The 12148-nt window shown below is 33.4% G+C and overlaps 1 pseudogene; it reads left to right on the forward strand.

Annotated features, from left to right (window-relative positions):
* The first annotated feature begins 9879 nt into the window (after nucleotides 1-9879).
* On the forward strand, nucleotides 9880-10794 carry LOC143672604 (olfactory receptor 4A47-like; annotated as a pseudogene).
* Nucleotides 10795-12148: the final 1354 nt, after the last annotated feature.

Here is a 12148-nt window from a genome sequence, read left to right on the forward strand (position 1 = left end):
ATTCCTGTACTTCTTTGTCCCACCACCTCATTTTTGTAACTGTTAATGATTCTATCTTTATGAATTGCATATGCCCAGCCATATATGTAGGATTTCAAGTTTAGAAACTAACTGAATTAAAAATTGGATATGCATACCCAAAAATTCAATACAATATTATTGGCATGTATAATTATCCATACAGGTGCTCTTCTCAGAGGTGTTTATTACTTAATGCTGCTTCATACCTATGTTCAGTGGTGTTTCCTTTCTATTTGAAAAAAAACACTTCAGCATTGTTTGTAAAGCAGGTTTATTGCTAATAAATTACCCTAGTTTTGTTTATCTTGAAGTTTCTTTATCTCTTCCTCATATTTGGAAGACAGAATCACTGGAAATAAAATTATTGATTGACAATTTTTATTTCATCAGTTTAAATATACAAGCTGGTGTTTTCTTACCTCCATGGGTTTCTGATGAGAAATTGGCATTTAATCTTATTGAGGATCCCTAGAACCTGTCCTATTGCTACACTTTTGCTCCATTCATCATTCACTTTTTGTCTTTTGAACACAACTGTTTCATTATTATGCGCCTTGGTGTGGACCTTTTTGAGTTTATCTATTTAGATTTGATGTGTATCTTGGATGCATAGCTCATGTCTTTTAACAATCTTTTAGCCGTTATCACTTCAAATGTTCCTTCTTCACTTCTCCCTCTTCTGTTCTTCAACTTCCACTATATGTATATTGTTATGATTTATGTGTCCCATAGGTCTCTTCACCTGTGTTCACTTTTTTCTTTATGCTCACCACACTAGAACACTTCAATAGTCCTATCTTTAAGTTCACTAAATCATTACTGATGCCTTAATTTGTAAATTTTCATGGTCTTAGAACTGTTTATTTGTAAGATAATAATATCCAACTATAGAAGCTAACCCATTTCTACTATAATACATTCCAACAGCTTTTGCAAACTGAAATAATATGACTGTAAGAATAATCATCTCTTTCAGGCAGTATATGACTCAAGACATTACCCAGTCTTTTGGTACTGCTGAGATCATCCTTCTCACATTGATGGCCTATGACTGCTATGTAAAAATCTGCCATCTCCTGCTCTGCATGGCCATCATGAGACTATGCATATGATGTGTCATTATAGTGCAGGCCTGTACTGCGATCTTGTGTACTGGAATATCTGTGCCACCACTGAAATCCTCTTCACTATGTTGTCTGCCCTTTTGTGGCTGCAATGTCATAGAATACTCCAGGTGTGACTTGAACCATTTGTTGAAACTTTCCTCTGGGACATCCATACACTAGATCCCTTTGTTGCATATAACAGCAGGTTCATTTTTTTTCCATCAAAATTTCTGCTCTTGATGGTCTTTTTTATGTGTCATCCTATAAACTCCATATTCTCACCTCTTAGAGGAGAGGTTCAGCCCTGTCTTTCTGTGTTTCTTACATCACTGTGGTCATCTTATTCTTTGTGCCTGGCATGTTTTTGTTTCTGGACCAATGAACACAATTCCTATAATAAAGCCAAAGTTGTTCTTTATATTATGATAAATCCCATGTTATACTCCTAAGTGTATAGTCTCAGGAATGCAGTTGTGGGAAATTCTATGAGGTAGTCTGGGGGAAAAGGTGACTTTGAGTGGCAGATAATCACAACCACATAAAATGGCTCTATCCATTTATCATTTAGAGAAAAGGAGATCATTTCTCTGGCTAGAGTCATGTAAATATTAAATGACAAAATTAGTTTGATGGCAGCATGTAAGCCTTTTGAGGAAAAAATCAAAGAAGGAATATCCCATTTAGTTTAATTTATTACCCCTATGGTTGTTAAACTTTAATGTAGTATCAGAATCAAAGTTATTAAAATTATGATTCTAAGAAACTTCTCTAGAGATTATACACATTAGGACTGTTTTTGGAGTTTTTATTTGCATTTTAAACAAATTTCACATGTGATCTTGGCACACAATTAATGTTATTGTGCTATGTTCATATCTTAAGCCTATTAAATGCATTGTCTTATTAAGGCCTTTCCTGGGTGGTATCCTTCAGAAAAGTCTTCAGCAAAATAAAACTCTTTAATCTTCATAAATAATGCAATGTAAGCACTCAAAATTTACAACTATAAGATAAAAAAATATTCTGGGAAAGTGAAAAAGTTTTGGGGTTTTATTCTCCCATCTTCTCTTTTTGTATTTTCAAAATTTCTATTATATCTGGTCTAATTATTTCTTTATCTTTTTCTGACTCCAAAGGAAAAGTCTATAATTTATTCTTGCTTCATTCATTGGTCTAAAAGTCATTTTCATTTGTATATTTACTGGAAATTCCCATTGGGAGTCTTGTTTTCACAATTTTGTGTTTGGATGATATTATGTATTGTCTCTTATATATTTTTTTGGAGATAATAGGATGCAGTATACTATAGTAGTAAGAGCACCGAATCTGCTTAAGACAACCCGAAGTTCAAATTTTAGTTTTTGCCATTTATAATGTGAACTATAGCAAAACATAATGTCTTTAGGCTTCAGTTAAAGGTGAATGATAGAGATATTATCAGATCAAATAAAATAATCCTTGAAATGTCTCATTAATATTAAATTTTCTTAAGGATTGGAATGAAATGAACCCCTCTTCTGCAATTCCTAAACTTTTCTTTCAGAACCGGCTTTCAGAACTCAGTGACCTTGAACCTTCAAAGCCTTGAAACTGACTGTTTTTGACTTTGATTTTCTCCAGACCAGTCCTGTTTAAAGAGCCCAACAATTATTTTATAATACTCCTGAGCTCAACAAGCATACTCTCAGGGAGTGTTCAGATTTAAAGAGTAATATTTGTTCAGCATAGGTATGCCATGCAGCGCTTATGAGCAAACAGTGGTATCAGGTTTCCCAGGTTTGACTATGACCTAGGTATGTTTTAAATTTTTGTTCATCTGTTAAATGGCAATAATTCTACTCATTTGATGAATTTGTTGGGTCACTTAAGTGGTCTATTATATGTTGAGTGTATATAAAATCTCTGACACATAATAATTATTAGGTAAGTTTTTTTAAGTAAAAATACTGACTGGTACTGATCCATTCTAGTTGGAGTAGATATGGGCTGATATCTCTTCTGAAAATCTCGGTGGCTCATTCTTTCTGAGTTGGGCTGCTGAGGATGTTTTCCTGGTGCCTGTTTCCACAGGTGAAAACAGTAACTTTTTGTATGAACAATCCTATGTGACACATTATTTTCTGTGAAATTCAGGAAAGGATATTATGGATATTTAGGGATATTTTTCTTCTTCATAGTCATTCAGTTTTATGGGACTCCTTGCTCATGTGTACAATGAAATGATGATACCAAATTTGTAGGGTTATTTTAAGTACTAAATGAACAAATGAGTGCAAAGCTTCCAGGAGGATACTGGTATCAGTAAGTGCTTCACAATGGTCACATATTTGTTGCCATCTCTCATTTATCCATATGCATCCCATTTCTAACTCACTTTTTAGAGATAAATAATATTCATTACTTAATTGTATGCAAATATTACATTAGGAGGCTATGAGGAACTTTCAAAATTCTGTAAGAGAACTTAATAAAATTAATGCCAAGTTGATGGAATTAAACTCCAAATAATTTCCCTAAATGGGAATGTCACCTGAATCAAAATGAATTTATGAAATTCCCCAAAATCTAATGAAAATTTCTTGACAAATAAAAAATACTGCAACATGATATTTAATACCTTTAGGAAAAGCTATTATTGGGAGGGCCATGGTGGCTCAGCAGGCAGAGTTCTGACTTGACATGCCAGAGGCCCAGGTTCATTTCTTGGTGTCTGTCCATGCAAAGAAAAAAAAGAAGAAGAAGGTATTATTTTATGATGAGTTTTTGAAGTATTGTTATTTTTTTCCAAAAGAATTCATTGAAGGGGGGAAAAGTAACATAACTTAGGTCAAAGAGCTAGAGAATATCTGAGTTTGGATTTGACTTTAGTATTTTGGATTTAGAACTTGCACAATTAAGCACCATAGCATTTTTCAGAGTAAAGAGCACTTTCTAGTTGAGAGAGAATGGCAGCAAATAAATAAACATACTAAGAAAACCAGATAAATTCAAATTGAAAAGTGCTACAAGAAGTGAAACAAATGATAAGATAGAGAGGGATTCAGAGGCTGGGGACCTCTTTAGATTGTATGTTCAGAAGAAGGTCCAAAGTAAAAAAAGTACGGTGTTTATGAGCCCATGTTCAGAGATGAGAGATACTGATCTGAAGCAACATGATTGAAAATATTAGAGGGTTTTTTATGATTGAGGGAAGGGCAATGTTATTAGACCTCTATTCTGACTTGAAGATCTTCAAAGAACTTAATCCATATCCTTATTAATTCAGCTCACCTGAAATCATTATGAAGAGAAATCAAACTCAGCTGATAATCTTCACCCAGCAGGTTTTGTCTTTTCTGGTAGTTTCTCTCTTTGGTGACATTTTAATTCTCCTTTGCATTTAGCAGCATAGATCTCTGTTTTACCTCTTCATGGCCTGCTTTTATTTTAATTTCTGACTTTTTCATGTAAGAGTTGTTGCATTCACTTGGAACAGCTGAAATAAGTTGAGTGACAGAAGGAAACTATCTGTTTAGCTAAATTTGCACTAAATTATAATTGACATTTACATGACACTAAGACTCTGTACAAACAGATTTCTTTGATCTCATGTAGTACACCTCTCCCTTGTTCACTGTGTTATAGTTACAGTAGATTCTTTCTTGCTTTCAGGGCTTTGTTTTTACTCTTCTTTCTTCCTTAAATGCTCTTTCTAGTCTAGATCTTCCCATTGGTTGACTTGTCATCGTGACTCAGTCTATAGCTCAAATGCCCCATCCTTAGAGCACATTTCATTAAACATCCATTGTAAGACAATTTTTATCTCCTTGAGTTACTCTGTATCACATCACCCACTACATTTTCTCTTCAATACTTTTACAGTCTGATTTAGCTGATTTATTTGTTTATTCTTTCTCTCTTCTAGCCAGAGTGTAAACTCTTTGAAATTAGATGCAGGACTTTTTTTTTGGTTCATTACTGCATCTGCAGCACCTAAACCAAAGCTTAGAACTGAGTAAATTAAATGCTTTACAAATGCTTACTGAATGGTCATCATCTCCACTTAACCCTTTGAGAGTAATTGCACTTGTCAAAGACCCTGGTATAGTGTAATGCTTCTAAAATTGGAGGCATTACAACCTTGGTGATATCTGGAAGTGGTCAATTTAAGATTGACTTGTTATATACCCAGGTTCTTAGCTGAAGATGCAAAGTCATCTGTAGTTACTTTAAGTGAAAGGTATTTTTTTTGTATGGAATTAAGTAACTTAATGGTCTTTGGAAGGGCCATAGTCAAAGTTAAAGCTGGGTCACCTAGAATCACATGCAGAAGCCCACCTGTGCAGGGATGGCCTGCTAAGGCACATGCTGCCAGAGCAGACTCTGAGCCTACCTGCCATTTTGTTGTATTAGTCAGGGCTCTCCAGGGACATAGATTATACAGGATGAGATGGGAAGCTTGAATGCCAAAGGCCAGCTTCAGCTGGGAAATCGGATGGTTTTCAACAAATTCCCCAGGAAAAACTAGCTGGCTGTCGTAGAGATGGACATTTTCCCTTCTAACTGCTGATAAAGTCACTTCTCCTTATATAATACCTTCAACTGATTGATTGAGACTTCTCTCATTGTTGAAGGCAGTGTCCTCAGTAGATTGTAGATGCAGTCAGCCATAGATGCCCTCACCTTATTCATTATTTAAATCCACAAAGTATCTTCACAATAATCAGGCCAGTGCTTGCTTGATTAAATAACTAGACACCACAACCTGACCAAGTTGACATATGAACTCAATTATTACAGTTGGCCCTTTGTCAACTTGGCAGTCATATACAGCCCCTTAAACCGTACTTAGTCTCTAAATAAAAACAATAGACATATTTCTAATTAACAATACACAACTGCTCTGCATAAAACCAGAAGTTCATTAACTCTTTCTTCAGAAGAGGCAGCAAGTCCTAAAGTAATATTTACTTTGAAACTTGATACCCAGTAATTTAAATATTATGACATAAAGTTAATGCAACTTATGTTATATGATAAGGGGATAAGATAGGGAAGAAAATAAAAATATTTGCTTAAGGTTTAGTACTAAAATAATCATAACAAAACAAGGAAATATATTCACAACAATTGTAGCCCTTGTTTCCATAACTGGTCATGTTTTCATAGCTCATGTTTATAACTACCCTCTTCCAGCACCCTTTCATTGCATGATATTTGTTTTGACAGCTAGAAAATACAACACTGACCGAACAGGAAATCTGCTACCACTTTGCCTGACTTCAGAACCACCCTAGTTCTGCTGAGCTCTCACAAGGACCCAGCCTAGTGTAACTAATTTCCAGCTCAAAGATTTGTACAGATACACTTTTTAGGAGGAAACTGAGTCACACGTATATACCTTAGAAGCAAGGGTGAATGGGAAATAAAGACCCTTGAACTTCATGTTTAGGAAGTGAATTGGGTGCTTGGAAGCTAATAGAATGTGCAGGGTGTGTTTGGAAAATTTGGGAAGCAGTCATCCACCCCTAATATTTACTATGGTTCATGTATGAAAGCTCATAATGCTTTTTATTTTATCCCATAGATAGTTTCATTCCACAAAACATAAGGGTGTTCTTTTCTCTGTTTGCTTTACTCATAGGATAAAAAGCAGGCATAAAGACCACAGAAAATGAGAGAGCAGGACATTATCTTAGCTGATACCATAGAGTTATACTTATATTCATCCAAATTTTACTGATTGACTGCAATGACAAGCATTGTCATTAGTTCTGAAACAAACAGATTGGATAGTCTTTTACTTTTATGCACTAGAACAATGTCACGTATTATTCAGTATCAATTCAGTATCAAGTGAGACAGAGGATTTCCTTAATTAAAAAGAAAAGCCTCTCTAACTTTATTTACTCCCACATTGAAAAAACACAAATAAAATTCAAATTCCTTGCCAACAGTGTAGGGTGTTTGTAACTTGTGTTTGTTCTATTTTACTCATTTCCCATTTCTGTCTCAGCACATAGAAATTGATCTATGTTTTGATCTTTTCAAAGTTGGAGCCTTCCATGTATAACAACCCCTCTTATGGTAATAACTTTTCATCTTTGTATCTCATTTTAAATTTCACCTTTTAAAACTGTCCTTATCTGAGTGTTTCATTCACAGTAGCATTCTTCCCCTTATTTTCTGTCAGGTTATGTTTGTTGTCTTAATAGCACTTACCACAAGCCTGTGATTGTTTTATTAAATTTTTCCATTCTTCATTGTTTGGTTCTATTACAAGAATACAAAGCAAATGTAAGCAGGTTCTTTTTCTTGATTTTGTTTTTCTGTTTTATTAACTATTATATACCCAACTCACAGCACAGCACCTAACACATAATAAGTCCTTGATACATTTTTTTAAAAATAATAAATAATTGAATAACAAATGTTACTATATCAAATTAGAGATAAAATCATAACTAACCATATTTCAAGGCAGAAAAATTGGTTAAGAAGAAAGTAAAGTTTATTTTAGTAAAGTGAGGAAATAAAAAGTTCATCTTCATTGAAACAAAGTGACATAAATAATATATTACTTTTGTCTGGCATTTATCTGATGGTGCTTCTGAAACTAGTTTCCTTTCTCCATGTATTGCTTCTTGACCAGGGACATGTGATTGTTCCAACAACATTTTTATATACATATGCTCTTTTAAAGTTGTGTAGAAAATCCAAGTGAATATAATTAGGCAATAAGCAATCTTGGATATAGTCCAACTGTAAGACTTCATGATAAATATTGTGATTAGAAGGGATAAAATTTCCAGTTATGTTTGCTGTATTGGTGAGTAGACACTAATCTCTCAATAACTTTCATAACTATTTCAGGAGTTACTGAACTAATCTGAAAGCATGGTATTTTAAAAAGGAACTAAAACAGGCACTGACTATCCTTTCATATTCTCAAGTGTGGCTAGTTTGACCATACCAACAGAATAAAATGAGATGGACAAGAAATTTGAATTCTAATTTTTCTTTTTGAAATTACCAGGAGAGTAATTAATAGAAAGTCTTTTTTTCCCTGTTGGATGATATCTTCTTTTGTAGTTATGGTACATTTGATTTTGATAAATTACCCTAACAATGAAATATTTTGGTTTTTCTGCTTGAATTGTGGCATTTCTTTTTAAAAGTTCTATAGTCCAGTTAATAATTTTATGAAATATTCAGAAAAGCCTATGGAGAAAATTGACAGACATAGTCATATGAAATCACAACTGTCTCCAAGAAAGAATGCAGCTGTTTCATTCTCTGTGGTGGTTCTGAGCTGGAAGATGTATTTCCAGGTACTTATGTATGACTTTAAAAGCCCTCCTTCTGTTTGTGTATAAGTCTCCAGTAGGGGAGACCTTAACCCTTACTAGGGGAAATCAGACTGCAATCATCTGAATATTTATACCACAGGCAGTGATAACACTTGAACTATGAGAACTGAAAAGTTGAAAACACTTCAACTGGCCATACTGGGGCTTTGAAATAAATCAAACATATTTGAATTCCAGTTCTGGCCCTTAATAATCTGTGATTTGGGGAAAAGTGAAATATTCTGAGACCTAGCTTCTTTAATTAAAATTTAGTTAACAATATTTGAACTTTAAAAGAATGAATTGTGATACATTCAATGTGATATATTAAATATATCACAATAAATGCATATGAAATATGCATAAGCATAACATTTGGGCCATAGTTTTGCATAACAAATGATAAATGTTTTTACAGAGTTAGTATTTCTTTTCCTCTCATTAGATTATTTGTATGTCTATTGTAAATGGAATCAACAGAATGAAAAATTTGTTTTCTCACTGGGCTATTTGGCAATTCAGAGGAATATCAATTTAAACATACTGATATGTAGTAATTGAAGCTTCAGTATATTATAACAAATCAAAGATTGATCACCTGTTCTTGTCCAAGCACTATGCTATACATGCTTTCAAATATTTCAGCTCACTAAATATTCACACATATTCACTGATCTTATTTTACAAATGTGCAAAATTATGACTCAGAGTGATGTATACCATTTATTTAAGATCTGGCAGCTAGATTTGGAAAATTATATAAGTATAGTTGTTTAGGAAGGTGTTTTATTAGAACACGATATTTGCATATGGTAAATAATATATTCTATTTTTTCTAAAATTTGAGTGTGATAGACCCTTTGAGTAAAATAAAACTGCTTTGCTGACTACTGGTGACATGTCTTATGTAAATACACAGGCTTTGACCTAGAGTCTTCCTTTGAATTTTTATATCCACTTTGAATAAAAATTAACCTAAATGAGCTCTTAAGTAGTAAGTACATTGTGTTTTTATAAATGGGGCATGATTTCCAGGAATTTCCTTCTCATCCACTCTTATTCTAGTCAATTCTCACTTTACACTTTAAACTCAACAAAAGCACTTTTTCATCCATCTTTTTTGACTCTGGATCAATTTATGTTCCTGAACCATACACCCTAAGCATCATAAGTATAACTTTTAAACAGCTCTGATTATATTGGTCTAAATTAATCTGACCCCAAAGTTATAAATCAAATCACTGAGAGCATGGGGCATTGTCTTATTTAACTTGGTAACCAAAATGTATATGATGAGAGGTTTCTACAAACAGATGCTCCATAAATATTTTAACTGAATGAATACATAAATGTTTATGCTTATAACTCACTAACTGTTTTCTAGGTAAACTGGAAACCTGATCTCAGCATCTATATAGTAATGGATGGAACAAAGGAACAATGTGACTTACTTTGTTCTCCTGGGCTTCACACAGAAACCAAAGGAACAGATAGGACTTTCAGTTATTTTCTTGCTGTTCTACATTTTGACTATCATGGGGAACTCAGTGATTGTTGCAACTGTAAGTGTCAGTAAGTCTCTGGGTTCACCTATGTACTTCTTCCTTGCTGGCTTATCATTTATAGACACCAAGTATGCCTCAGTTTTTTCCACCAAGATGATTTCAAGCTTGTTCTTTGGACAAAATACCTTATCCTTCCAAGCTTGCATGATCCAGCTCTTTATAGAGCACTTGTTTGATTGATCAGAGGTCTTTCTACCCTTGGTGATGGCATGTGACCACTATGTGGCCATCTGCAAGCCTTTGCATTATCTGATTATCATGAGGCAAAGGGTGTGTGTTATGCTACCAACAGTATCCTTGACTGTGGGACTTTTGCACTCAGCAGTTCAACTTAACTCTCCTTATGGGTTCACATTCTGTGGTCCCAGCATCATTGATCAATTTTTTTGTGACATGTACCCCTTATTGAAACTTGCTTGTTCTGATACCTATATCATTGGCCTCTGAGTGGCAGTCAATGGAGGGCTGATCTGCAGTATTGCATTTCTGCTCTTACTCATCTTGTATGGTGTCATTTTGTACTCCCTAAAGAACCTCAGTCAGGAAGGGAGAAGGAAAGCGCTCTCTACCTGTGGTTCACATATCATCATGGTGGCCTTCTTTGTTCCCTGAACTTTTATGTATGCAAGACCTGCTAGAAACTTCCCTATTGACAAATTATTGAGTGTGTTTTATACAGTCATAACCCCCATGCTAAACCCTTCAATCTATGCTCTGAGAAATTCAGAGATGACAAATGCTATGAAGAAGCTCTGGAAAAGAAAAGTCACATGAATAATCAATAAGTCTGTGATTCTTGATGAAGACTCTCATTTAGCTTTAGGGAACATCTCATTGGAACCAAAAAATCACCATAAATCAGATACACACTTTGTTTTACTTCAGGACATTTATCAATACAATAAAAATAAAAATAATTCACTATATATTTGGGCTTTTGATGATTAGAATAAAAACTCTATATTAATATCTCACTTATTACTGTACCTAAAATATATAATGCATATATAATGATGAGCTAATAATTAACATATAAGAATTAATGAAATTTTAAAGCATCATTTAAAGCTTAATTTCTGTATTATCTATGTTAATTTTGTCCTCATTCTTAACTTTGTTTTTAGTTAAATTTTTGTCAATTAGATTCATTATTTTTATTGGACTAGTTAAAATCTAATGCTATACTGATGGTCCTCCTTATTCAATTTCAGCTGCACTACATAAGATTTTTTAGCATGCAATGCATCACCTCATTATAATAAAACAATTGAAAACACAATAACAATAAGTAGTGAAAAATGATGCCATAAAAATGGCATAAAATAAAATATAAACTCTTATGAATCCTTAATCAAATCTCCCAGTGTGCTTACTAACAGACAGTCACTAACTTTGTTTCTAAGATTTTTCAAGGATATTCTTTGGAAATAAAATGTATTCATACATATTTGTGTTTATGTCTCTCTGTGTAAAAGTTTGCATTTTATTACTTGACATCTTGATGATATTTACACACCAGTTCTTCAGGAACTAATCTCCATGCTCCTCATACTGCAAAATACATCCTAGAGAGGTATGTCAAGTCACCATATACAGTTCTCTTGATGTTTATTCTAATATTTTTCTATAACAATATATTTCCCATAAAGTCTATCATTCATATATGTGCAAGAATGAGTTTCTAGAATTGGAATTATTGGGTCAATTTTAAAGTGTTTTAAATGTTGATGATGTTCAAAGTTATTGTTAAAATGCCTTCAACTAAGGTTGTACCAAAAACACTCCTGCCCACAGCCTTCAATATCTGTCTACCCACTTTATTAACAACTGATACTTGATGAATATCTGGCATTTGACAGATATTTTTCATAAATATTGCATTAAATTTGCACAGTTTAATTGAAATTCTTTAAATGTAATTGTATGAACATCTTTTCACATTGTCACAAATGATTTGTGTTTATTTATCTGTGAATTATTTATCAAAGTATTTCACCTGTTTTCTTTGATTTGTTGATTATTCCTTTATTAATTTTAAGCTAATTATATACTTAAAAAATTTTTCCTTTAAGTGTTATATATCTAATTATTATAGTTCAGGCTTGTGATCTAATTTTTACCTATTTTA

The sequence above is a fragment of the Tamandua tetradactyla genome, chromosome Y (genome assembly GCF_023851605.1).
Source record: "Tamandua tetradactyla isolate mTamTet1 chromosome Y, mTamTet1.pri, whole genome shotgun sequence".
Classification (NCBI taxonomy): domain Eukaryota; kingdom Metazoa; phylum Chordata; class Mammalia; order Pilosa; family Myrmecophagidae; genus Tamandua; species Tamandua tetradactyla.